The 26,391-nt window shown below is 41.1% G+C and overlaps 3 long non-coding RNA genes across 3 annotated transcripts; all 3 read left to right on the top strand.

Annotated features, from left to right (window-relative positions):
• The first annotated feature begins 3,177 nt into the window (after nt 1–3,177).
• On the top strand, nt 3,178–5,633 carry LOC134632143 (uncharacterized). The gene is made up of 3 exons (XR_010094460.1): nt 3,178–4,400; nt 5,246–5,433; nt 5,607–5,633. It is a non-coding gene; the product is annotated as an uncharacterized LOC134632143 (long non-coding RNA).
• Nucleotides 5,634–5,649: 16 nt separating this feature from the next.
• LOC134632142 (uncharacterized) lies at nt 5,650–6,354 on the top strand. Its single transcript, XR_010094459.1, has 3 exons — nt 5,650–5,710; nt 6,005–6,114; nt 6,251–6,354. It is a non-coding gene; the product is annotated as an uncharacterized LOC134632142 (long non-coding RNA).
• A 9,191-nt stretch (nt 6,355–15,545) lies between these two features.
• On the top strand, nt 15,546–25,768 carry LOC134632141 (uncharacterized). The gene is made up of 3 exons (XR_010094458.1): nt 15,546–15,732; nt 22,220–22,282; nt 23,646–25,768. It is a non-coding gene; the product is annotated as an uncharacterized LOC134632141 (long non-coding RNA).
• Nucleotides 25,769–26,391: the final 623 nt, after the last annotated feature.

The raw sequence follows: 26,391 nt of genomic DNA, 5'->3' as shown, positions 1-26,391 counted from the left end.
ATTTCATTTTCTTATCGTTGCCTAACATTGTACCGGTATTACCGTGAACGGTATAATATGGCCCAGCCCTATTAAAGACTTTCTTCTGCACCTACATTTGGATCACCTCGATCCATGACAGTCATTCAGGCAGTAATGCCTGGACTGGAAACAAGTCATCTTTAAAATATTACAATATTCCAGCTCCTGTGTTGGAATGAAAAACAAATGTGTTGTTTAAATTAGAGACTGCACTTGTGACAGAACAATAAATATATTTTATCTTGATTATATAAGTAATGTAGGAGCCATATGAGTTGCTCTTTTTTGACTAAGTGGGTTGGTTTAAATGGACTCACTGTATTGGTGCACGGGTGTGGGGCGTGCCTCATGGGTGTGGTAGATGATAAATGTGGTTGCACTCACCTGTTCACTGCACCTGATGTTGGTGAGCAGAAAGGTAGGGTGAGCATGAGGCAAAACTTTCTGTTGAGCGCAGCTTGAATGACTTTGATAGATTTTGACTGTAACTTAATGTTTTTTGTATAGTTGTGCACTAATTGATGCCATAGGCCAAGTTGTTATTTGGCATACTAATTGGTAGTGATGGGTAGATGAGGCCTCGTGAAGCGTTTCAGCACATTCCCCAAACTGTGTGGACACAGTTTTGCTGTTTTGCTCCATACTGACACCTGCTGGACCTTAAATATCATTGTAGGCAACTTACTTGAGACTCACAACATTTCACAACTATTCAATGACCTAGTCATACTTATACACTGTAAGGTATTGTACTTTCTATGGAATCATTTTATATCTTTTATGTTGCAAATATTGTAGACATCACCAGTGTGTGAATGGGTGGATGACTGGATGTGTAAAGCGCTTTGGGGTCCTTAGGGACTAGTAAAGTGCTATACAAATACAGGCCATTTACATCTTTAAAATATAGTGTGAATCACATTAAATGAAAATTAAGATGAAAGTATTGTGAATGTAATATTACCCATTCGACTCAGTTTATTATAAATTTCTATTCAGAAATATAAGTTTATCCAATCTTTTTGCATTTAGTCTATTGTGTTGTTTTTTTTTTTTTTGTTTGTTTGTTTGTTTGTTTGTTTTTTACACCTTTTCCCCAGCTTTGGAAAACTCACAGGCACAGATGAAGCTGGGGTACACAAAAGCTGTAAAGTCAGGTGGAAAAGGTTCTGATAAGATGTCTTCCTATTCCCCCAGTACGTTAAAGGATCCTCTGATCTTGGAATTTTTCTCTCTGACACTCTCCACAATACTAAGGGGTTGGCAGTCCTTTATAATAAAATTCAGGACTGCTTGGTCCAGAACAGTCTTCCTAGATGCTTGATTTGAAAAATAAAACGCATACTAATAAAAAAAAATGATGATAAAGCTGTTCAGTGTCAGTATAGGCCGACCTGTGTTCATTCTCAGTGTGTTTGTCTCCTCATTTTCATGTTTGGCTCTGTAATGCCTCTGTAACACTGAGGATTTGCTTTTGTTTGTAAGAAAGCTCTGCAGAACAGATGCAACATTTATCCTGCATAAAATGAAATAAATAATTTACACTTCAAGTCAAATTGCTGTTTTTCCTATTCTGATAGATTACACTGAAACAAACGGTTACCTTATTTGCAGTTAAAAGATCAAAATGATCCCACACAGCAGAAACGTTTTTCTTTCGGGCTCCATTTTGTTATGGAGAGATGTGTATTTTTTTTTTCTTTGCCAGAGTAATTTTGTGGGGGGTTTTTTGGTGGCGACTCATTCCGTTGGCAGATACGGATGCGGTACCTGTTAAACAGAGTTCAGGGAACAAATGAGCCTGTACAGAGTACTCAAAATAAATAAGTTGTCCAAATTTAGTCATTTTTAGCTAAGCTTTACTCAACTTTTTTTTAGTTCTGGGAACCAATTAGATTTTACAGTACACTTATACTTGTTTGCTATACCATAAAACAATAAAAGAAGGTACAACCTCTTCTCGTGACCGCAGGATGTGAGTGTGTATGCCAGAACACTCTGGAAGGCACACAGAGTCTTTACAGACTGCTAAGGATCAAACCTCTATCAACATGCAATTGATTATAAAACACTAAGCATATATGAGTAAATATTTCTAAGCATAAATGACTTATGAATAAAATAAGGGTGGAGGGGCCATGGTCATTTAGGGTGGGGGTGGTGATTCCAATGAGACCAAAATATTGCACATGAGCCAAAAATATTGCACAGAGCATGGAAAGAGTGAGATATTGCACATAAGACATTGCACATAATCTTCTTGCCAGCTGTTGTGCAACCAGCGTACCACACGGGGATGGCGTTTGGTACGCTGACCTCTTCCTTTGTTTTCTTGGTGTTTAGGGTAGAGATGGCACGATACCACTTTTTTATGTCCGATACCGATATCATAAATTTGGATATCGGCCGATACCCATATGAATCCGATATTGTGTGTTTCTTAATCAATAAAACTGTTTTTTAATATCTCGCTGCATTTTGTATAAGTTCATACTCAAGTTTAAATAAACAACAACACTAAAGCTATTCTGCATTATACCTGTGTGTGGGGAAAAAAAATACACTGCACCCAAAATATTTCATAGTTCAGCAACACTGATCAATCTAATAAACTTAAACCTACTCCATCCTCCCTATTCTGGTATTTTAAAGACTACTTAGCAGAAATATTAAGCAACCTAACTAATAGGGTTGCAAACTCCCAGCAACAAAAAAAAAAAAAATAGGGAACCACCCTCCACCTCATGATGCTTAATCGATGTAATCAACTTTAATTTGATGCAGGATGAAAACAAAATGCACAGAAACAAATAATTTTTCGAGAATAATTAAATAGATTAAACATCTTTCTTCAACAGAATTGCAGGATTCACAGATGGTACTTTCCCAAAGGAAAAAGTACTATAGCTTACTAGGGTATATTAGACTTAACAGTTACTATATACAGTAATGGACTTCTACACATTTTACATCAGATTAAAACTTTGGGTGTAAGATTCAGATAATTATTTATTAAAAGCTAGACATTTTAAATGAGAATAAGAAAGAAAGGTATGTCTTTGTGCCCCCCTTTTCCCTGTTCATGCCCTATCGGCCCCCCTGGTTAAACTTTGCTAGATCCGCCCCTGCACAGTTACCAGCCGTCAGCTGCGTAGAAAGCGATCCTGGTCTAGAAAGTAATATTAAATATATTCTAACAACAGCTTATCAAGCTTAAACGTGCTGCTGTTGTTCAGCCGCTGGTTTTACTCTTTCTGGCGCAAAGTGGGCCAAAAACAAAGAAGAGAGACGGACTCGTGACAGAAAAGCCGATCAGCTGATCATTAAGCAGTTTCACGATTGAAGTAGCAGCAGGAGAGCGAGAGGCAGTCGCTCCATATATCGGTTGTTAAGCTTAACATGGGAACGCTTTACAAACATTCAGAGATGAACTTACACACTTGCTTTACTTCTCTCCGAGATAACTTCGGCGGAGATGAAATGGTCTGGGTCTAGGTTTAAAAGCTTGTCTATACGAATGTCTGGGATGATGGTATTGAAGGCCGAGCTGAATTCAATAAAGAGCATCCTTACTGATTTCCCAGGATACTCCAGGTGATGCAGAGGAGAGTGAAGGGCGGTGCAAATTGCATCCTCTGTGGACTTTTTTGCCTTGTAGGGTGGGAGGCAGTCCTTTATGTGCCTTAGGAGCAGCTTCTCGAAGCACTGTGCAATCACTGGAGTCAGTGCGATGGGTCTGTAGTCGCTGAGGCTACTGATGGTGGTTATTTATGGTCTGCTCTTGCTCTGCTGTACATGTCCTGGTCCCCAGATTTGTGTGTTGAGTTGCATGCCTTTAACAATGCCTGAACCTTACTCGTCATCCAGGTTTTACGTTTGGGGTAGAGCCGGACAGGCTTTTCCGTGGAGACAGTGTCCATGCAGTGCTTGATGTAACCTGCGGTTGTGTGAGTCTCTAGTTCATCATGTTAAAAGACACTCCACTCTGTGAGGGTACTTGAAAAGGTTCTGAAAGCGTGAGGAAACACATTCCTGTAAACCAAGAGAAGACACAAGTACACGTGTTTCTTTCGGGAATGTTCCTCCTCATATACAGGGCGAACATTTGTACTGTTTTAAAAGACCTTAAAGTCTCCTCTTATTTTTCTTAAAGCACACAAACTACAGAGTTGTGCAGTGAGTCAACGTGTTATTAAACAACATATCATGTGACCCAGATGTTGACCCGGAGATAATGGAGGAGTCAACTTGATGGAGGTTTTGTGACTTTGTGGTGTTTTCCTCCTGCAGGCTGTCCTGTCGTCTCACTCCTCCCCTGCTTGATCCACATGGACTCGGCCATCTCCCACCACAACAAGCTGCAGACTGCTCACACCTCTGTAAATACCCACACTGTGTAACACACCTGCTGTTACACCTTTTTGGTGCAACCCTTTAAATTTGGGGTACCCCTTTGGCCTCTCCCCTTTTCTACAATTCCCTGTAGGAGAGGAACTGGAGCGGGCAAGTTAATTACTTGGAGGTCTTTCATTCTTTTTACCTTTCATCGCAGGAACACAATGCAGGAACACAGCGGTTACATATACAGTAGTGTGCCAAAGGTTTAGGCAGGTATGCAACAACGCTGTAAACATAGAATGCGTTCAGAAAAATAAATAAGTAAATAAAATTATATATATACTGTATATATATAGCGCCTTTCTAGACAGAGTCATAAAGTGCTGCACATAAGATAACCAGTCATAGAAAGGTAAAACAGACAATATCAAACAGACAATTTAAAACAGGCAAAATTAACCAAAAGCAGTTTTTTTTAAAAACAACTACTCCATCCACAATTCTTAAGGTTTGGGGGAGAGAGTTCCACAGTCTAGGGACGTAGGGCTGTAGCAGATCAGAGATGTAGGCTGGTGCCAACATCTCTGATCTAAAAGTCAAGACCAGGATCTTAAAATGGCCTCTGAATTCAACAGGAAGCCAGTGTAGCTGAGATAGCAACGGTGTCACATGTGAATACAGATTTTGTCAAAACCCTAGCGGCAGCGTTTTGCACAACCTGCAGACGATCCAGAGAACCTTTGCTTAGATACATCAACAGTGAGTTACAGTAGTCCAAGCGTGAGGAAATAAATGCATGTATAGCAATCTCCAGTTCAATTCATTCCATTCAATTCAGTTCATGAATGATTAATGATTGTTTATTAACCCCAAATGTATTCTACAGCAGGACAACGACCCCAAACACACAGCCAAAGTCATTAGGAACTATCTTCAGTGTAAAGAAGAACAAGAAGTACTGGAAGTGATGGTACGGCCCCCACAGAGCTCTGATCTTAACATCATCGAATGTGTCTGGGATTACATGAAGAGACAGAAGGGGTTGAGGAAGCCTGTATCCACAGAAAATCTGTGGTTAGTTCTCCAAGATCTTTGGAACAACCGACCAGCTGAGTTCCTTCAAAATGCGACGTGATTTAGATTTCTCTTTTGCTCATTCACTGCATTTTGTTGATTGATGAAAGCTTTGCACAGTACTGTATGTAATTATGTTTGTGATTCTGTGTCGTAATCAATGTTCTCTTCAGTTTAAGGACCCGCTGCCTTAATCTTCTGGGCTTACAGCAGTTTATGGAAGACAGTGAAATGACCTCTGACCTGATGGACGAGGGAAAGGAGCTGAACCGCCAGGGTGAGACTGTCGCCACCATCTGAATTCTGTTTAACAAGACAGTTATAATAAAATATAATATTTGTACAGTTATAGGAAGAGGCGGAGGGTAAATACCTCTTTGTTTCTTCTGTTTAGATTTCAGAGAAAACTAATCAGTGTATGATATAACAATAGAAGTCACTCACACACATCAAAGTCCTTTTACACATCTTATTCTAATAACATAAAATATATATTTTCATTGTGTATTAAGTGCACAGACTGCAGTTTACAGCAGGTTTCCTCACATATACTATATGATTCCAAAATAAGAAAGTCATCTGCTGGGAGAAGAAACAACAGTGAAACGGGAAGTACAAAGAAGCTGCTCATCACTGGATATTCTGCTTAAGATTGAAGATTGAACATCTGCCTCCCAGCAGGTCAGTAAAACCGAGACAGCTCTTCAGAATCGGCGACAACATCTCCAGCACCATCAGACTGAGAACAGGAGCTCCTCGAGGCTGTGTTCTCACCCCACTGTTGTTCGCTGTCCTGACACTGCACTGCTCTACACAGCTCCAACCACATCATCAGGTTCGCTCATCAGCAACGACGACGAGTCGGCGTACAGAGATGAGGTTGAGCAGCTGGCGTTCTGGTGCAGCGAGACCACCAACACCACCTCCATCACCAAAATAGCCTAGCAGCGCCTCCACTTCCTGAGACGCCTGAAGCGGGCCAGCCTTCCTCTTCCCATCCTCACCGTGTTCTACAGGAGCACCATAGAGAGTGTTCTGACCAGCTGCATCTCCGTGTGGTTCGGCAATCTCATCCAGCTACAACGGATTGTTAAAGCAGCTGCCAAGATCACTGGAACATCTCTCTCTCTCTCTCTCTGCTACAGGACATCTTCACCAAGCTCTGCATCAGCAAGGCCTCCTGGATCATGCTTGACCCCTCACACGCACTCTTTTCTCTCCTCCCGTCTGGCCGACGCTATCGCAGCATTGGGGCCCAATCCTCCAGGCTGCGAAGTAGCTTTTTCCCACAAGCCATCAGACTCTTGAACTCACTACCGGCTCTCCCACTCCCCCCCAACACCCACACCCACACAAACCGTTACCTAACTCTATTGCACTCCACATACCACTGCCTTTGTAATGCAGATGCTGCTCTATGGACAATCCTTACACTCAAGAACTCTGCTCATGTTTACAAGCTGCTACGCTGGTCACTTTAAATCACTTCAAGGTCACTTTAAATCATTCAAATTGTAAATTGTTATTAATACATTTACCTCCAAGTCTTAAAGTGTATATTTATTTTTTCACTTTTCTTATATTATTATTTCTTTGGGGGGGGGGATTGCACTGAATGTAACTGGAGCCTCATCATCTCATCTCTAGATACTGTACTGTATATAGCGGAGATGACAATAAAGCGTACATTGGCTTGACTTTGATGTGACAGACTGCAGGCCTGAGCTTCTAAACAGATCAAATCCTCAATTTACTGCCTGTCATGCCGGCAGTAGAGACAGTCTGAGCACATGAATGTGAATCACTTTAAATCAGAATCAGAATCAGAATCAGAATCAGAATCGTGTTTATTGGCCAAGTATATGTGCAGACAAATACAAGGAATTTGGTTCCGGTAGATGGTGGCTCTCAAGCACAGCAATGTAAAAACACACACACACACACACACACACACACACACACACACACACACACACACACACACACACACACACACACACACACCTATATGTACATTACGCATGCATACACATACATACACAAAGCTGTGTGAACCAACTATAAATAACTAAACTTATGTACATAAGATACAGAAATGAAATGAGGTGGAATGAATACTACAGAATGTACATAAGGTGCAGTCTGGCAGTGGGAAGCAGTGTGACAGGTCAACTGTTTAGGAGGGAGATGGCGAGGGGAAAGAAAGTGTTCCTGTGTCGGGTGGTCTTGGTTTGCAGGCTTCTGTACCGTCTGCCAGAGGGCAGCAGGTCAAAAAGTCTGTGTCCAGGGTGTGAGGGGTCTGTGACGATTTTCCCTGCCCGTTTCCTGGTTCTTGAGAGGTACAGATCCTGGATGGAGGGCAGGGGGGCACCGATGATCCTTTCTGCTGCCCGTACAGTCCGCTGCAGTCTGCTCCTGTCCTGTTTAGTGGCTGCACCATACCAGACTGTGATGGAGGAGCACAGGACAGACTCAATGACTGCAGTGTAGAACTGGATCAGCAGCTCCTGTGGAAGACTGTACTTCCCCAGTTGTCTCAGGAAGTACATCCTCTGCTGGGTCTTTTTGAGGATGGAGTTGATGTTGGTCTCCCACTTCAGGTCCTGGGAGATGGTGGTACCCAGGAACTTGAAGATCTCCACAGTCGACACAGGGCTGTCTGATATGATGAGGGGGGGCAGAGTTGGGGGGTGTCTCCTGAAGTCCACTGTCATCTCTACAGTTTTAAGAGTGTTCAGCTCCAGATTGTGCTGACTGCACCAGAGTACCAGCCGCTCAACTTCCTGCCGGTATGCAGACTCATCACCATCCTGAATGAGGCCAATGACGGTGGTGTCATCTGCAAACTTTAGGAGTTTAACAGCCGAGTTCTTGGAGGTGCAGTCATTAGTGTAGAGGGAGAACAGTAGTGGTGAGAGGACACATCCTTGAGGGGCACCAGTACTGAGGGACCGAGTTTCAGAGGTGATCTCCCCCAGCCTCACTTGTTGCTTTCTGTCTGTCAGGAAGCTGGTGATCCACTGACAGGTAGCTGGAGACACGCTGAGCTGGGAGAGTTTGGAAGAGAGAAGTTCAGGCACGATGGTGTTAAAAGCCGAACTAAAGTCCACAAACAGGATCCTGGCATAAGTTCCCGGGCGGTCGAGGTGTTGCAGGATGTAATGCAGCCCCATATTCACTGCATCATCCACCGACCTGTTTGCCCGGTAGGCAAACTGCAGAGGGTCCAGCTGGTGGCCTGTAATGTCCTTCAGATGGGCTAACACCAGTCGTTCGAAGGATTTCATGACCACAGACGTCAAGGCGATAGGTCTGTAGTTGTTCAGTCCTGTGATGGTAGGTTTCTTGGGAACAGGGATGATGGTGGAGCGTTTGAAGCAGGATGGAACTTCACACAGCTCCAGGGATCTGTTGAAGATGTGAGTGAAGATGGGAGCCAGCTGTTCAGCACAGGTCTTGAGGCAGGAGGGTGAAACACCGTCTGGTCCGGGGGCTTTCCTGGGCTTCTGTTTCTGAAATAGTCGGCTCACATCCTCAGTGTGTATTCTGAGTTCCAGGGAGGAGGAAAGGGGGGTGGGAGGTGTGATGGAGGTCGTTGAGTCTGGATTGGAGAGGGTGGTGGCGGTCGTTGAGTCTGAAATGGGAAGGGTGGTGGTGGTCGTTGGGTCTGGATTGGGGAGGGTGGGGGTTGTCGTTGAGACTGGATTGGGGAGGGGGAGGGTGAAGGGGGGAGAAGTGGAAGGTGTGTTGGGGGTCATTGTCTGAAGCAGTGTCTCTGGGGAGGGGAGGATGAGGCGTGGGAGTCTGTCCGTCTCAAACCTGCAGTAGAATGTATTTAGCTCGTTGGCCAGGTCTTTGTTTGCTTCAACAGTGGGTGGGGGGCGTCTGTAGCTGGTGATTTCCTGCAGGCCCCTCCACACTGACGCAGGGTCGTTGGCTGAGAGCCGTTCTTCCAGCTTCTGGGAGTAGATCCTTTTAGCTGCTTTGATCTCCTTGGTCAGTGTGTTCCTGGCTTGCTTGTACAGGGCCCTGTCACCACTTCTGTAGGCGTCCTCCTTAGCTTTACGAAGATGTTGGAGTTTAGGAGTGAACCATGGTTTATTGTTGTTGTATGTGCAAAAGGTCTTTGTTGGCACACACACATCTTCACAAAAACTGATGTATGATGTCACAGTGTCCGTGAGCTCATCCAGGTTATCAGATGCAGCTTCAAAAACAGTCCAATCAGTGCAGTCAAAACAGTCCTGTAGTTCCTGCTTTGCTGCGTTAGTCCACTTCTTCACAGTTTTGACTACAGGTTTGGCACGTTTGAGTTTTTGCCTATAAACTGGAATAAGATGGACCATGCAGTGATCAGAATGTCCCAAAGCTGCCCGGGGCACAGAGCGATAGGCATCTTTTAGAGTGGTGTAGCAGTGATCCAGTATGATGTTGTCCCTGGTGGGGCAGTCTATATGCTGTCTGTATTTAGGGAGTTCGTGGTTGAGGTTTGCTCTGTTAAAATCCCCAAGGATAATTGTAAAGGAGTCCGGGAATTTCCTCTCCAGGGTGGTGATCTGGTCAGCCAGCTCGCACAGTGCGTTGTTCGCGTTGGCCTGAGGAGGGATGTAAACTCCGACCAGCATGAAGGAAGAAAACTCCCGCGGTGAATAAAACGGTTTACAATTGATGAAAAGACTTTCCAAGTGTGGGCTGCAGTGTTTCTGTAACACTGTGACATCAGTACACCAACCTTCATTAATGTAGAAGCAGACTCCACCACCCTTTGTTTTCCCTGAGAGCTCCGTTTCGCGGTCCGCCCGGTGAAGTTGGAAGCCCGGCAGATTTAAGACAGCGTCTGGGACACGCTCACTGAGCCAGGTTTCAGTGAAGCAGAGGGCAGCAGAGCGTGCAAAGTCCTTGTTAGTCCGGTTTAAGAGCAGTAATTCGTCGACTTTGTTTGGAAGAGAGCGGAGATTCGCGAGGTGAATGGAGGGGAGTGCCGTGCGGAATCCTCGCCGACGTAGTTTCACCAGTGCACCAGCGCGGGTCCCCCGTCTGCGTCTCCTCCAGGAGCCACAGAGAGCTGCTGCGCCTCCAACTAAAATCTCCAAAAAACTTTCCGGGTTTGTGAAAAATGGATAAGAACTATAGTGAGACGACTGCCTGATGTTTAGCAGTTCATCTCTGGAGAAAGTGATGTGGTCTGAGTGACCAAAAGCGCAGAAAATAAACAAAAACAAGAAAAGTGCGAGAGAGCGCAGTACCGAGGCTGCCATCCGCGGCGCCATCTTGAAACAAACAAATGCAGGTTTTATGAAGGTCTTGCTAATATATTTCATTTCTAGTGTTTAATGTTGTAGATTTATTTATCTGTCTGTCACGATGGGAGCTGTTAGGATCAACTGATTCAGTCACTGATAAACCTGAAGTCCTTCAGTCATGTAGGAGGTCAGAGCTTCATGTTTATGGGATTCATGTGCAGTTTAATTGCATCTGTATTTATGTCATTTAAAGTTGATTGGCAGGTGATTGTGTGTGAAACCATGTAATCACTGTAAGTTCATCAACACCTTCACCATGTTTAAATACGATAAGATAACATGACCTTTAGTAGTCCCACACGTGGGAAATTTGTTTTGTCACAGCAGGAAGTGGACAGTGCAAAAGTTCTGAAGCAATAATTAGACTACAATAAGAATAAATACAGTACACAACTGTACAGAATAGAATAAAATCAAATACTATATACAGTAGAATAAAATATACAATAGGATAAAAATAGAATAAAATGTTGTACACAACTGAGTAAAAATACAACGATGCCAGAAAGGAGTATTGCACTTAGTGTTATTGCACATGTGTGGGTGTGTGTGTTTGATCAGTTAAAGTCTTTGTTGTGGAGTCTGACAGCAGTGGGTTGGAAAGACCTGCGAAATCTCTCCGTCCCACACCGTGGGTGCTGCAGCCTGCCACTGAAGGAGCTGCTCAGTGCTGTCACAGTCTCCTGCATGGGGTGGGAGATGTTGTCCAACAGGGATGACAGCTTAGCCACCATTCTCCTGTCACTCACCACCTCCACTGGGCGCAACGATTCATTGAAACGTGCAAATATTCCAATATCCATTAAAAAAAATACAGAATATGAAGGAAAAACAAAGCTTTTACAGTTTTAACGAGCTTGTAAGTGAATGTGTGGTCTGACCTATATCCGTCAGCTCACTCTGAACTCTCTGAGCAGCTCTCGGTCATCTGTGTGAGGATCTGCAGGAACACTTCTCCAGGCTTCTTGAAGGACATTCAAAGCTCTTCCTTGGATGTTTCTGCCATTTGTTGATGATTCCACACTTTTATGTCATGCTGAGCTTTGTGCTCTGGGAAAGCCAGCCCATGACTGATAGTGTTATCGTCTTATATCTCACATCACTGCTGAACTGTTTTTCTGTTTCTTAAGGACGTGACTTTGACATACTGTTCAGAAAATATTCCAAACTTTGAATCAAAAATATTAAACAAATTAAGGGCAGCTTTACACTTTTGGACATTACTGTGCGCTATCGAAGGAAATATTGACAAGTGTTTGCTTCATACATGGATTACAGAAGTAAGAAAAAGAGAAGTGACCTTTTAAAACTCAGTTTCAGCTTCGAGGGTAACCGTGGTGCTGGTCATTCTTACAAAGCTGTCATGTTTTAGAGCTTTGGATGGTCTTTCTTAACTTCCAGGCAGCCAATGTTATTTTTGTAAAGTACAGAGTTTCATCTGTGTGCTGTTAGATTTCTATTTGTTTTTGTTTACATTAAAATAAACTGGAAATATGAAGCAGATCCCCGATGAACCCCAGGAGTCATTGTGGGCTTGTACTGATTGCTAAACCAAGCTGCACAAGATTGGACTGAAGTAAAGCAAAGGCTGCCTTGAAAGTAGGAAAACGATATGAAACCATGACAGTGAGCTTTGGAGGATTTCTTCAGTCACGTTTTTATGAAGCATTTGTTTATAGCATTAAAATGAAGTGAGCTAAAACTGTAAAAACACAGAACTGGTCCTTTAAATGTGTTTAGCAGTAAGTGTTGTGGTGCTGGCAGAAGTGATCTTCAGTCAGAAAGGTTGATGGTCAGGATGAACCTGGACAATTCTCTGTTTATATGTGTCATATCTTTTGTATGATATGGGATAATTATTGATAGAGACAGACGTAGCCTTGTACTTACATTTCTTGCCGCCTGTCAACACTGCATCTCCTGCTGTTACAAACGGCTCTTCTGTGTTTGTGTCTCATCGTTCTAGTGATGAATATTTATCGTCCACCATGATCTCAGCCTATTGTTCTGGTTCTGGTTTTGGAGAGTAGACTGTGTGTTGATCTGAGTCCTGTGAATTATTCCCAAGACAAATTAAAAATGTCCTCTGGTGCCGTGTTGTTGCACAACAAATATGATTGAGGTGTCAGAAACGGTCTGGCCCTGGTTATTGTCTCAGATATGGTGCACGTCTTATCCTTTCTGCTTCTGTGGGTTTCCTTCTTTTACTTCTTGTTATTTTCCTAAAATGTTTTTCATTGTGACAAAAATATCTGCTGGAGTTTATGGTGCACTAAAACCTTTATGAAACAGTTGCACTCACCGTTAAAAGGCAAGCCAGAAAAGCAGTGTAATGCAAAGTTATTTAAGGGCTAGATTTATTGCAATGGGTGTGTTACGTTCCCCTAAAAGGGTCCAGGCGATGAAGGGGAAGTAACAAAATGTGTCTGGGTCAGAAAAAGGAGACAGAGGCAAAATGGTTAAATTAAAGAGTTTTATTAAAGTTTCTATTGATACTAACTGAAACTAACTAACTGTGCTACATATGACTTATATGTCATATAGCACCAGCCTCGGAGGAACGTTGTCCTGTTTCACTCTGTACTGTACCACTGTACATGGTTGAAATGACAATAAAAGTAATAATTTGACCATCTCAACTTTTTCCTTTTATTGGCTTCTTCTTTGCCGCTCTGCCAGAAGGCGCAGCAGCCTGGAGACCACTCTTCAGTGTGGATGCTGTGACTGGTGTTTGACTCGTGGGTCATTCCATCTCAGTCCATCAAACATTTCCATCAAGACTGTGATCATCAGTCTTTCTTGAATTAATTCCAAGGAAAGATGATCTAATTTCACACACACACACACACAAACAGCCACAGCATGAAATTACATGGAAACGGTGTCTATAGGACCTTTACTTCATCCTAAGTCATCCTAAGAAAAATTAGTTATAGCAGGCTGATGTTCATGTGATGTTCTGGCCAGTCTGAAATAATTTACTTAGCAGTAAATGAGACAGTGGCCAAAATGTAAAACTGTTCATTTAAATAAATAAAGCAGTAGGAGATTTTTTAATTTTTATTTTCTTTATTTTCATTTGTTTTTAACTACATTTTCTCTTTTTCCATAGTTTTTTTTTTTTAGTGCTCCCCATCAAGTGAACCCCTCACCTGAAGTTTTTTCACTTCAAGCCAATTAATTTCAATCCAATTGGATTGAAATGATCAACCCCAACAATCAAATGATCCCCTATGAGCAAGCACTAGGCAACTGTGGAAAGGAAAAACTCCCTTTTAACAGGAAGAAACCTATGACAGAACCAGGCTCAGGGAGGGGCAGCCATCTGCCATGACTGGTTGGGAGATGAGGGGCCAAATAAAACATAAAAGAGAGCACAGTATAGTTACCACAGGTTGGTATGGTCAGTAGAACGTGGTTGGAAAACATTACTGTTCTTTAAAATGTAACTGGTGCACATCGACAATTGCAGTAGGGCTCGAGTAGATAATGAGCACAATTCCACAAATAGCAGCTGGGACATTCACTTCAGTTGAACATCTTTGAGTAGGCCCAGCAAGCAACAAGGCCCGCTGTGGCAAGACCTAAACCTACTTTAAGTAGTCGTTTGGCACCACAACACCACGAATCACTAGTCTGAACCTCGTCAGGAGGATTCTCCAGCTGCAGAAGTTCACCAGCAATCTGACATTCCTCTTGCACATTGTTCACATCACCCGATACATTTTGTTTTTGCACCATACTGAGCACATCCTTAAGATCTTGGGCCGTCTGTAGCCTTGTTTCTAAAACTTTATAAAGGTCATCTATCAGTTCCCACTTGTACACAATTTCCCTGTACTGTCTTTCTATTATGTCATTATTTTGAATTATTAGACGATGAGCTTCTCCCGCTTGCCGCTCAAGTGTGTGTAAAGCAGCAATGCTCCTTCTCCGCTTAAAGAGAAACGCTTGCTTTTTTTGAATCTCATGCAGATGCATCTGAATGGTTTTAATCTCTGCTCTGTTCTGTTTTGTTATTATTTCATTGTTTTTAATTATTAAATCCTGTGCTTCTGACACTTTGCACTCAAGATTTTCCAAAGCTTTCCTGAGATTTGTGTTATCTATCTTTTCTCCATCTCTCTCACTTTCAACATTGGAAAGCTCAGCAGTAATGCTGCTGTTCTGCTCAAGGAGAAATTCTTCCTTTTCCTGAAGCTCATGGAGCTTCAGATTAATGTTTTTAATCTCTGCTGTGTTCTGTCTTTCTATTATTACATTATTTTTAATTATGAAAAACTGAGCTTCTCCCACTTGGCGTTCAAGACTTTCTAAGCCAGCAATGCTCATTTCCTGCTTAAGGAGAAACTCTTGTCTTTTCTGAATCTCATGCAGATGCATCTTAATTGTTTTAATATTTGCCTGCATTCTTGTCTTATGAGATACCTGTGCCTCAGTCTGTCTTTGTGATGAATTATTGAATCTTTCCTGTGACATTTCTTTAAAAACTTTACACAAAGTGTCAAAAGAAAAAAAAGAACGCTTGTTGAATTCTTTAAATGTAAAAGTATTCCCTTTCTCAAAGAATACTAGTTTGCAAGAACAAATCGCTGTTTCTGAAAATGCTCCAAGTGAAACTGTGTTTAGGAAGGTGAAAGTGGGGTATTTAAGCATTTCTGTGGCGGCGACAGTGACGTCAGCGCTTTGATCTTCTTTGATCTTCTCATACAAAAGCGCTGACGTCACTGTCGCTGGAACCCATCAAAGTGGAGCGTTTGCATTCCGCGCATGCTCAGATCATGCGTATTGAAATGAACGGGAGTGTGTTTGGGTTTCAATTGTTTACCTCTGTTTTAGCCATTGCTTAGGCTTCGGTTCTTTGTTGTGCAAGAAAAACAACACCACCGCAACTATAAAAGTGTATTTTTAATTTTTATATTTGTTAAGCTTGAACAGCGAACGTTTCCTTTGTTTGTTTTTCCACTGAGCGTCAAGAGCAGACCGATGTTATTTGGTGCGTAAACAAAAACTCCAGTCAGTTTAGACCCATGGAGTCGGCTTTAGGTCTGAGCTTTAATTATGTTTACATTTTGATTTCTAAAAGACAATATACTAGTTATATAAGAAAAAAAGTGCTAAGTTTGATGAAAATAAGTTGTATTCCAAAACTGACGGATCATTTAAAGTATGAGAAACCTGTAATGAGGTTTTGAGCTGAATCTTTGCGTTGTGGGGCAGATTTTTGCAGTTTTTGCTGGTTTTTTGAACATGTTGTTTGAGGAATTGGTTGACTTTAATTTCTGTATAGAGTGCAGCAGAGATGAAATGTTTTGTTCAGAAAATATTGTTCTCAAATTAACAACTTTTTGTTTTGTTCTCTTACACATTTTCACTAAAGGTGCAGTGCTAACATTTATGCTATAAAAGAACTACACCAGAGTAATAAGACTTGAACTTCACTGTGAGAGCCAAAGGGAATGTTTAGGTTTTCTTTATTTCTTATGGTGGCACTTTAGATTTTCCCCGCACCTCAGATAATTGCATCCTGGGGTCGCACGTTATTTACCTGACGTTCTCAACACGGAGGTTGGGGGAGTGGTTTGGTTGCAAACTTTTCTGCTGACCGTCATTTTAGCACGTCAGTTAATACATTTGTACATTTGTTTTGAATCAAAGCGCAAAGTTTGTTGTTTTGTTTTAAAATAAATACGCAAACACAAATGGGACTAAGTGGCTCATTGGAGACACGTCACACATCCACATTTGCGGATGGAAGTCCCAACATTCAAATGTGTTTTATCGCATGACATCGCATCGCATTATTTAAGGGCTAGATTTATTGCAATGGGTGTGTTACGTTCCCCTAAAAGGGTCCAGGCGATGAAGGGGAAGTAACAAAATGTGTCTGGGTCAGAAAATGGAGACAGAGGCAAAATGGTTAAATTAAAGAGTTTTATTAAAGTTTCTATTGATACTAACTGAAACTAACTAACTGTGCTACATATGACTTATATGTCATATAGCACCAGCCTCGGAGGAACGTTGTCCTGTTTCACTCTGTACTGTACCACTGTACATGGTTGAAATGACAATAAAAGTAATAATTTGACCATCTCAACTTTTTCCTTTTATTGGCTTCTTCTTTGCCGCTCTGCCAGAAGGCGCAGCAGCCTGGAGACCACTCTTCAGTGTGGATGCTGTGACTGGTGTTTGACTCGTGGGTCATTCCATCTCAGTCCATCAAACATTTCCATCAAGACTGTGATCATCAGTCTTTCTTGAATTAATTCCAAGGAAAGATGATCTAATTTCACACACACACACACAAACAGCCACAGCATGAAATTACATGGAAACGGTGTCTATAGGACCTTTACTTCATCCTAAGTCATCCTAAGAAAAATTAGTTATAGCAGGCTGATGTTCATGTGATGTTCTGGCCAGTCTGAAATAATTTACTTAGCAGTAAATGAGACAGTGGCCAAAATGTAAAACTGTTCATTTAAATAAATAAAGCAGTAGGAGATTTTTTAATTTTTATTTTCTTTATTTTCATTTGTTTTTAACTACATTTTCTCTTTTTCCATAGTTTTTTTTTTTTAGTGCTCCCCATCAAGTGAACCCCTCACCTGAAGTTTTTTCACTTCAAGCCAATTAATTTCAATCCAATTGGATTGAAATTATCAACCCCAACAATCAAATGATCCCCTATGAGCAAGCACTAGGCAACTGTGGAAAGGAAAAACTCCCTTTTAACAGGAAGAAACCTATGACAGAACCAGGCTCAGGGAGGGGCAGCCATCTGCCATGACTGGTTGGGAGATGAGGGGCCAAATAAAACATAAAAGAGAGCACAGTATAGTTACCACAGGTTGGTATGGTCAGTAGAACGTGGTTGGAAAACATTACTGTTCTTTAAAATGTAACTGGTGCACATCGACAATTGCAGTAGGGCTCGAGTAGATAATAAGCACAATTCCACAAATAGCAGCTGGGACATTCACTTCAGTTGAACATCTTTGAGTAGGCCCAGCAAGCAACAAGGCCCGCTGTGGCAAGACCTAAACCTACTTTAAGTAGTCGTTTGGCACCACAACACCACGAATCACTAGTCTGAACCTCGTCAGGAGGATTCTCCAGCTGCAGAAGTTCACCAGCAATCTGACATTCCTCTTGCACATTGTTCACATCACCCGATACATTTTGTTTTTGCACCATACTGAGCACATCCTTAAGATCTTGGGCCGTCTGTAGCCTTGTTTCTAAAACTTTATAAAGGTCATCTATCAGTTCCCACTTGTACACAATTTCCCTGTACTGTCTTTCTATTATGTCATTATTTTGAATTATTAGACGATGAGCTTCTCCCGCTTGCCGCTCAAGTGTGTGTAAAGCAGCAATGCTCCTTCTCCGCTTAAAGAGAAACGCTTGCTTTTTTTGAATCTCATGCAGATGCATCTGAATGGTTTTAATCTCTGCCCTGTTCTGTTTTGTTATTATTTCATTGTTTTTAATTATTAAATCCTGTGCTTCTGCCACTTTGCACTCAAGATTTTCCAAAGCTTTCCTGAGATTTGTGTTATCTATCTTTTCTCCATCTCTCTCACTTTCAACATTGGAAAGCTCAGCAGTAATGCTGCTGTTCTGCTCAAGGAGAAATTCTTCCTTTTCCTGAAGCTCATGGAGCTTCAGATTAATGTTTTTAATCTCTGCTGTGTTCTGTCTTTCTATTATTACATTATTTTTAATTATGAAAAACTGAGCTTCTCCCACTTGGCGTTCAAGACTTTCTAAGCCAGCAATGCTCATTTCCTGCTTAAGGAGAAACTCTTGTCTTTTCTGAATCTCATGCAGATGCATCTTAATTGTTTTAATATTTGCCTGCATTCTTGTCTTATGAGATACCTGTGCCTCTGTATGTCTTTGTGATTCCTCTCGATTCTCTTTGTCAGAAGGTGAATAATTGAATTTTTCCTGTGACATTTCTTTAAGAGCTTAACGCATAAATCACTAAATCCTTCTCTTTCTCAAAATTTCCTGGTTTGCAAAAACAACTCGCTGTTTCTGAAAATGCTCCAAGTGAAACTGTGTTTAGGAAGGTGAAAGTGGGGTATTTAAGCATTTCTGTGGCGGCGACAGTGACGTCAGCGCTTTGATCTTCTTTGATCTTCTCGTTTCAAAGCGCTGACATCACTGTCGCTAAAGTGGAGCGTTTGCATTCCGCGCATGCTCAGATCATGCGTATTGAAATGAACGGGAGTGTGTTTGGGTTTAGGTCTGAGATTTAATTATGTTTACATTTTGATTTCTAAAAGACAATATACTAGTTACATAAGAAAAAAAAGTGCTCAGTTTGATGAAAATAAGTTGTATTCCAAAACTGACGGATCATTTAAAGTATGAGAAACCTGTAATGAGGTTTTCAGCTGAATCTTTGCGTTGTGGGGCAGATTTTTTGCAGTTTTTGCTGCGGTTTGCAAGCGCAACCCTTGCAGTTTTTTAGCTTTTGTTGTTTGAGGAACTGGTTGACTTTAATTTCTGTATAGAGTGCAGCAGAGATGAAATGTTTTGTTCAGAAAATATTGTACTAGTCCTGATGATCCTGTACATGAAAAGCAACATGTGCATATCTTTAAGGAGCATAATGTTGCAGATTGACACGCTCTTAACTGGAGGCAAAGTTCCAAATTAACCACAGACTTTTTCTGAAGATCCCTTGACATAGCAGTCAAACATTAGAAATTCACATGAAAATAAAAGTGTGTGTGGTAAGACTTGACTGAAGTGGCCAAAGAAGTGCAGGAGAAAAATGCTGTCCAGTGTAGCAAGTGATTTATTCACCATTTAAATCAACGGATTTAAGGTCAAACTGCACACAGCTAAACTGACCTGTTTTGTTTTTTTTATTCCTGAACACCTGCGTTCATCTGCTTAAATAGTCAATTCACCCTGGACTATTCCATTAGGGCAGGTAAGGCAAACATATTCTCCGACCTATACTGCTACTCTTCCTAGCAATAAAACTCTACGGTATACTCTAGACATCTTACAACAAATCCTGTTTCTCTACTAACACTCTAAAATCAGCTTTATTAAATTACAGGGATTCTCCCCCTTCTTCTCCTGGTCTCTTCCTGTGACCTCAGATTAACCAGGAAGCTATAAATGCAGGAAGTAAAACAATATTTCCTCCTTTTGTTCCTAGAACACAGGTAGGTGAGTTCAAACAAAACCAATTAACAGTTAAAATAAATACATGTTAACTTAACAAACTTGTAGGAATTGATTTAAACCAAGATGTTATGTTACATAATCTGTAAAAAAGCAAAACATAAACAAACCCGGGATAGTAGATGTTTGCCTATTGCAGACTACATATGAAATATGGTTAAATCAAAACAAGAATGTTAACTAAGAATATGGACAAGTGGTGTTCTTACCCACTTTGTCACAATGTTCTCAAGTTTCTAGTCATGAAGAAGAATGTTACATCTTATCTGTCACAAGTAAGCAAAATGAACCCACTGCTTGATTAATCCAACAGCATGATTTTTCTTCATTACCTAAAAAGGAGAGCCCAGTTTTTGATGGTGATCTACTTCAGTACCTGTCATGGTCTGGGTGTGTTTGTGTGCCAGTGTTTTGTTTTTTTTCTTTTTTTCTTTCATTGAGCCGGCAGTTTCCCTCTGGGAGGATCCACAGTGTCCCTGCTAATTGCTCTCACCTGTGGGTAATAAAGCTGTCGAATTATAAGGCCAGCGCTCTCAACTTCGCTTTGCCAGATTCGCAGCTAACCACAGTTAATGCAGGCCACTGTTGTGTTTTGTAAACGTCATAGTAAATTACCTTGCCCTTGTACCTGCATGCCTCAACATCAGGAGTTTTGGATTTCTTACCACTCATCCGGATCACTCTCCCCTCCACGCTGCTGATCCACCTGCGACAAGGAAGCAGTTTACAGGAACTTTCAGAGCCAATATCTGCCAGCATTCTTCTGGAACCATACCTGAACTTGGTTACTCTTGTTTCAGTGACTCTGACCCTTGCCCAGGACCCTCCATCCAGTCTGACTCTCCCTTTGGCCCCCAAATCGCAGAACTGCAGTTTCATTAATTGAAATCTCACTTACTGTTTGCTTAGCTCAGATTGATTGCATAAGTGCTCCATAGTTTTGGCTTTGTTCACGGCACAAGTGTAAACTCGCTGCTTAGTTCACAGTTGAATAGCCTTGTTGCATTCACTTGTTTTCTAAATAAACTTTGTCACTTAAACGTTCCCTGTGCTCCATCTGCATCCTGCATTGGAGTCCTTTTCTCTCGGGTCGGCTACGACTGTGACGCAGACTTTTATTAAATGATTTGAACACAACATTGAAAGCAGAAATAAAACCCTAGAGGTTTTCTTTATTATTTAGAACAATACACAAAAGGACAACCAAGAGAACCTGTGAGGAGTTGCCTACACATGACTTCAGAAGCAGGATTCAGAAAGTCTTTGTTACAGCAGCATTTTGGCAACATCATTGGCTGTTTCTCGTATACGAGGAAGACCAACTGGTCAAAAGTTACCAGTACTTTTTATGCAAAAATGCTGATAAACTCAATTTATTTGAGTTGTCTTAATTTAGAAAATACTAAGTAAGCCGGAAGTTTTGCTTCTCACTGCGGAAGGATGAAAGATGTGTTTTGAAAATGCCAGGTCACTACCGTCCTTCTCCCTCGCGGATCAGTTCGCATGTTCATAGTGCCAGCATTTGTTATGGAATATGTTGATCAAACCTGGAGAAGCGTCAGCTCAAGATGTTATCATCGGGTGAGAAAGCCGAGAAAGACAAAGCTGATTCTGATGCGTCGGGTCCGCTCTGTGTTACGTCTTTGTGTGGAATCCGTGTGCCTGCTCTCATTTGCTGTTTGGTGGTTGTGGAAATAGTTTTGTGAGCTTTAAGGCACCGAAAGCGCTTTACAATGCCATTATTCATTTACGCTCACATTCACACACTGGTGGAGGCAAGCTACGGTTGTAGCCACAGCTGCTCTGGGGCAGACTGACAGAAGCGAGGCTGCCATATCCCTCTGGCCAACACCAGTAGGCGGTAGGGTAAAGTGTCTTGCCCAAGGACACAACGACCAGGACAGAGGCCGGGGATCGAACCGGCGACCTTCCGGTTACAGGTGCCCTTCCCAATCCCCTGAGCCACGGTCGCCCGTGATTGCACAGCCATTAAGGATGAAATCAGTTTCTGAAAAATGTTCTGTTTTTTTCTCCCTCTGCTTGCTTCTTACTGTCTTTGAGGCTCGGGACCAGCACTCCTGTTGTTGGACAAAAAGAAATCAACTCAGTGTTTTGGTTTTCCAATATATTAGCAACTGTCAGTGAGATTTATATTAATCAGGCTGAACTTTAATCATACTTTAGATCAGCCTGTTTTACTTATTGTTTAATTTTGCTATGGTTTGGGAAAGTTGTTTCTTTACTGATCTTTTCCTGTCTTCTGTTATTAGACTTGAGATATGACTGCACTATGCTGTTGCTGTGACTCCAGTTAATTCTACAAGACATGCTGTGTAAGTAAACAAACAACAACAGTTTGGTCTGCATTTCTTGAAAGATCACATCCCCCAAACTTAGTTTAGAGGGTTTACACTGTATATAGTGAAGTCTGCAAGTTTTCTAACAGCAAAATTTGTTTTGTGCCCAAATCATTTTGCACATCATTAGAATGAAAGTTATTGGCCATGTTTGCATAGCCCTTTTTAAAATGATGCTTTCATGACATTATTGTGTGTTGAGAAAATATATTTTACTGTTATTTTATCATTGCATCAGAATCATATGTAATAAGCATTACATTAAAGCATTTATTGAAGCTATTGACATTACATTAAAGTTTGGATGACAGTGACTGTTATAACCTCATGTTAATCTTCTATTTACAGGTGTTAGTATAATCATATAATCTTTCATTGCAGGTGTAACCATGATCATCTTTATACATATTGCCCCCTGGTGCTTATTATGGAGTTGTGCTCAAGTCAGTAAGGGTTAAAAGCTACAGTCAGCGGGATGTCTGACTGATCTATTGAGGGAAGTGGCTCAGAGCGTAGAAGGCCGCACACGCTTACAAAACACATATACCATGTTATGCATCATTATCCTTTATTCATTTATATTCTTTTATTAAGCTTTGAGTAGTGGCATTTGATTAGAAGATTTATTCAACATATTAGCTGTATGGTTTCAGTTAGGTTATTCCACATATGAAGAGTTGGCCTCTGTCCTTACAGACAGCGTGAATGCTGAGGTCGAGGCACACACGCACACACACAAGCAGTAGTTAAACTCATGTGAAGGGGAGAGTTCAAATATTTAGAAAACAGTTTGCAAGGCCTTGTAGCTGTTTGATTGTGCTTGCAGGAGAGACTGTTTGTTCCAGGGGATAAGCAGAGTTAGAAGATTACTGGGAAGGATTTGGCCTCGGGAAGAGGAAGATGTTCTTTTAATGTGTTAAAAGTTGTCAACATTGATTGTATTGTACCTACTTTACGCATGAGGGGGCGTTCTAATACCCTGAGGTTCATAAAAACTATTGTTGTGTGGTTTTCGGTGAGAGATCGATGCTGTCGGCGCGCCGTATTCATCTCCCACACGTGTGCATTAAAATCATCGTTTTGACTTGACCCGGCCGGACCAGTGTTGTTATTTTGGTTTTCCTCTTGTATCCATCCCCAATATTTTGAACTCGTAACAGTGTTGGTTGGTGGTCAGGGCTATCCAGACTGACAATTGGGACATTGAATGTCAACTCTCCAGTGGGGAGGGAGCCTGAGATTGTCTAAATTTGAGTCTGTTCTATACCAAATGCAGAAAAAAATATTTTAAGAAAGCAATTAAGTTCATGTTCCAAAAAATATGATTGTTTGCTTGCAGGACAACAGGAGAGATGGGTCCTCCGTCACAGATGGTGTGGTCAGTGAAGATGGTCGCCTGCAGGTTCAAGCTCATTGCATCTCCAACCCACATCCACTGCCACTCTACTTAAGGGAAGTTAAAGACTAGAGCAGGGCGATATGGCCAAAAATATTTATCACCATATATATTTGAAAATTTGCGATAACGATATAACTGACGATATAATTGATGCGAGACAAAATACAACTCCACAACTAGCGCAAAAAGAAAAAACCCCATCCATTTATTTTCACTTAAACAAGCAGCTGTTTTTTTTATGCATTAAAGCTATATCAAAATTTAACAGTGCAAATGCAAATTCCTTGCTGAAAGTTTAACCCAAATGCATTTCCAGTAGAAATGGGCTGACATATCCTGAGCATAACCATTTATAATATCCACTGAAGTTAAAAAGAGGTGCTTTGCAACATTAAACTGCAGTGTGCCAAATAAAAAAGCCAAATATGTATTTTTCGGACCATAAGGTGCACGGGATTATAAGGCACATTAAGCGAAACAAAGCAGTCAGATAAATCAAACTTTATTCTACTCATTCTTCTTGCTTCCTCCACTTCTGTACCATTGATTCATTAATGCTGTATTCTATCACAGCTGCTCTATTCCCATGTTGTTGCTGTATATTAATGACTAACCTCGTATTGTGGATGGATTATCTCAGTTGTTCTCCTGACTGAAGTTTGGTCCGTTTACAGCATCTTGCCATGTGATTGCATTTGTCCCTAACCACCACGAACCCTCACGTTAACCTTTATCGAGTGGAAAAGTATTTTATCTTGATTATATAAGTAATGTAGGAGCCATATGAGTTGCTCTTTTTTGACTAAGTGGGTTGGTTTAAATGGACTCACTGTATTGGTGCACAGGTGTGGGGCGTGCCTCATGGGTGTGGTAGATGATAAATGTGGTTGCACTCACCTGTTCACTGCACCTGATGTTGGTGAGCAGAAAGGTAGGGTGAGCATGAGGCAAAACTTTCTGTTGATCGCAGCTTGAGCGCAGCTTGAATGACTTTGATAGATTTTGACTGTAACTTGATGTTTTTTGTATAGTTGTGCACTAATTGATGCCATAGGCCAAGTTGTTATTTGGCATACTAATTGGTAGTGATGGGTAGATGAGGCCTCGTGAAGCGTTTCAGCACATTCCCCAAACTGTGTGGACACAGTTTTGCTGTTTTGCTCCATACTGACACCTGCTGGACCTTAAATATCATTGTAGGCAACTTACTTGAGACTCACAACAATTCACAACAATTCAATGACCTAGTCATACTTATACACTGTAAGGTATTGTACTTTCTATGGAATCATTTTATATCTTTTATGTTGCAAATATTGTAGACATCACCAGTGTGTGAATGGGTGGATGACTGGATGTGTAAAGCGCTTTGGGGTCCTTAGGGACTAGTAAAGTGCTATACAAATACAGGCCATTTACATCTTTAAAATATAGTGTGAATCACATTAAATGAAAATTAAGATGAAAGTATTGTGAATGTAATATTACCCATTCGACTCAGTTTATTATAAATTTCTATTCAGAAATATAAGTTTATCCAATCTTTTTGCATTTAGTCTATTGTGGGTTTTTTTTGTTTTTGTTTGTTTGTTTGTTTGTTTGTTTTTTACACCTTTTCCCCAGCTTTGGAAAACTCACAGGCACAGATGAAGCTGGGGTACACAAAAGCTGTAAAGTCAGGTGGAAAAGGTTCTGATAAGATGTCTTCCTATTCCCCCAGTACGTTAAAGGATCCTCTGATCTTGGAATTTTTCTCTCTGACACTCTCCACAATACTAAGGGGTTGGCAGTCCTTTATAATAAAATTCAGGACTGCTTGGTCCAGAACAGTCTTCCTAGATGCTTGATTTGAAAAATAAAACGCATACTAATAAAAAAAAAAATGATGATAAAGCTGTTCAGTGTCAGTATAGGCCGACCTGTGTTCATTCTCAGTGTGTTTGTCTCCTCATTTTCATGTTTGGCTCTGTAATGCCTCTGTAACACTGAGGATTTGCTTTTGTTTGTAAGAAAGCTCTGCAGAACAGATGCAACATTTATCCTGCATAAAATGAAATAAATAATTTACACTTCAAGTCAAATTGCTGTTTTTCCTATTCTGGTAGATTACACTGAAACAAACAGTTACCTTATTTGCAGTTAAAAGATCAAAATGATCCCACACAGCAGAAACGTTTTTCTTTCGGGCTCCATTTTGTTATGGAGAGATGTGTATTTTTTTTTCTTTGCCAGAGTAATTTTGTGGGGGGTTTTTTGGTGGCGACTCATTCCGTTGGCAGATACGGATGCGGTACCTGTTAAACAGAGTTCAGGGAACAAATGAGCCTGTACAGAGTACTCAAAATAAATAAGTTGTCCAAATTTAGTCATTTTTAGCTAAGCTTTACTCAACTTTTTTTTTAGTTCTGGGAACCAATTAGATTTTACAGTACACTTATACTTGTTTGCTATACCATAAAACAATAAAAGAAGGTACAACCTCTTCTCGTGACCGCAGGATGTGAGTGTGTATGCCAGAACACTCTGGAAGGCACACAGAGTCTTTACAGACTGCTAAGGATCAAACCTCTATCAACATGCAATTGATTATAAAACTCTAAGCATATATGAGTAAATATTTCTTTTTTTTTTTTTTTTTTTTTTTTTTTTTTTTTTTAAACCTGTCCCGTTTGGTTCTTTTGCCATC

This window comes from Pelmatolapia mariae, linkage group LG7 (genome assembly GCF_036321145.2).
Source record: "Pelmatolapia mariae isolate MD_Pm_ZW linkage group LG7, Pm_UMD_F_2, whole genome shotgun sequence".
NCBI classification, from domain to species: domain Eukaryota; kingdom Metazoa; phylum Chordata; class Actinopteri; order Cichliformes; family Cichlidae; genus Pelmatolapia; species Pelmatolapia mariae.
Note: the sequence above shows the minus strand (reverse complement) of the source record. Positions and strands in the feature narration are given on the sequence as shown.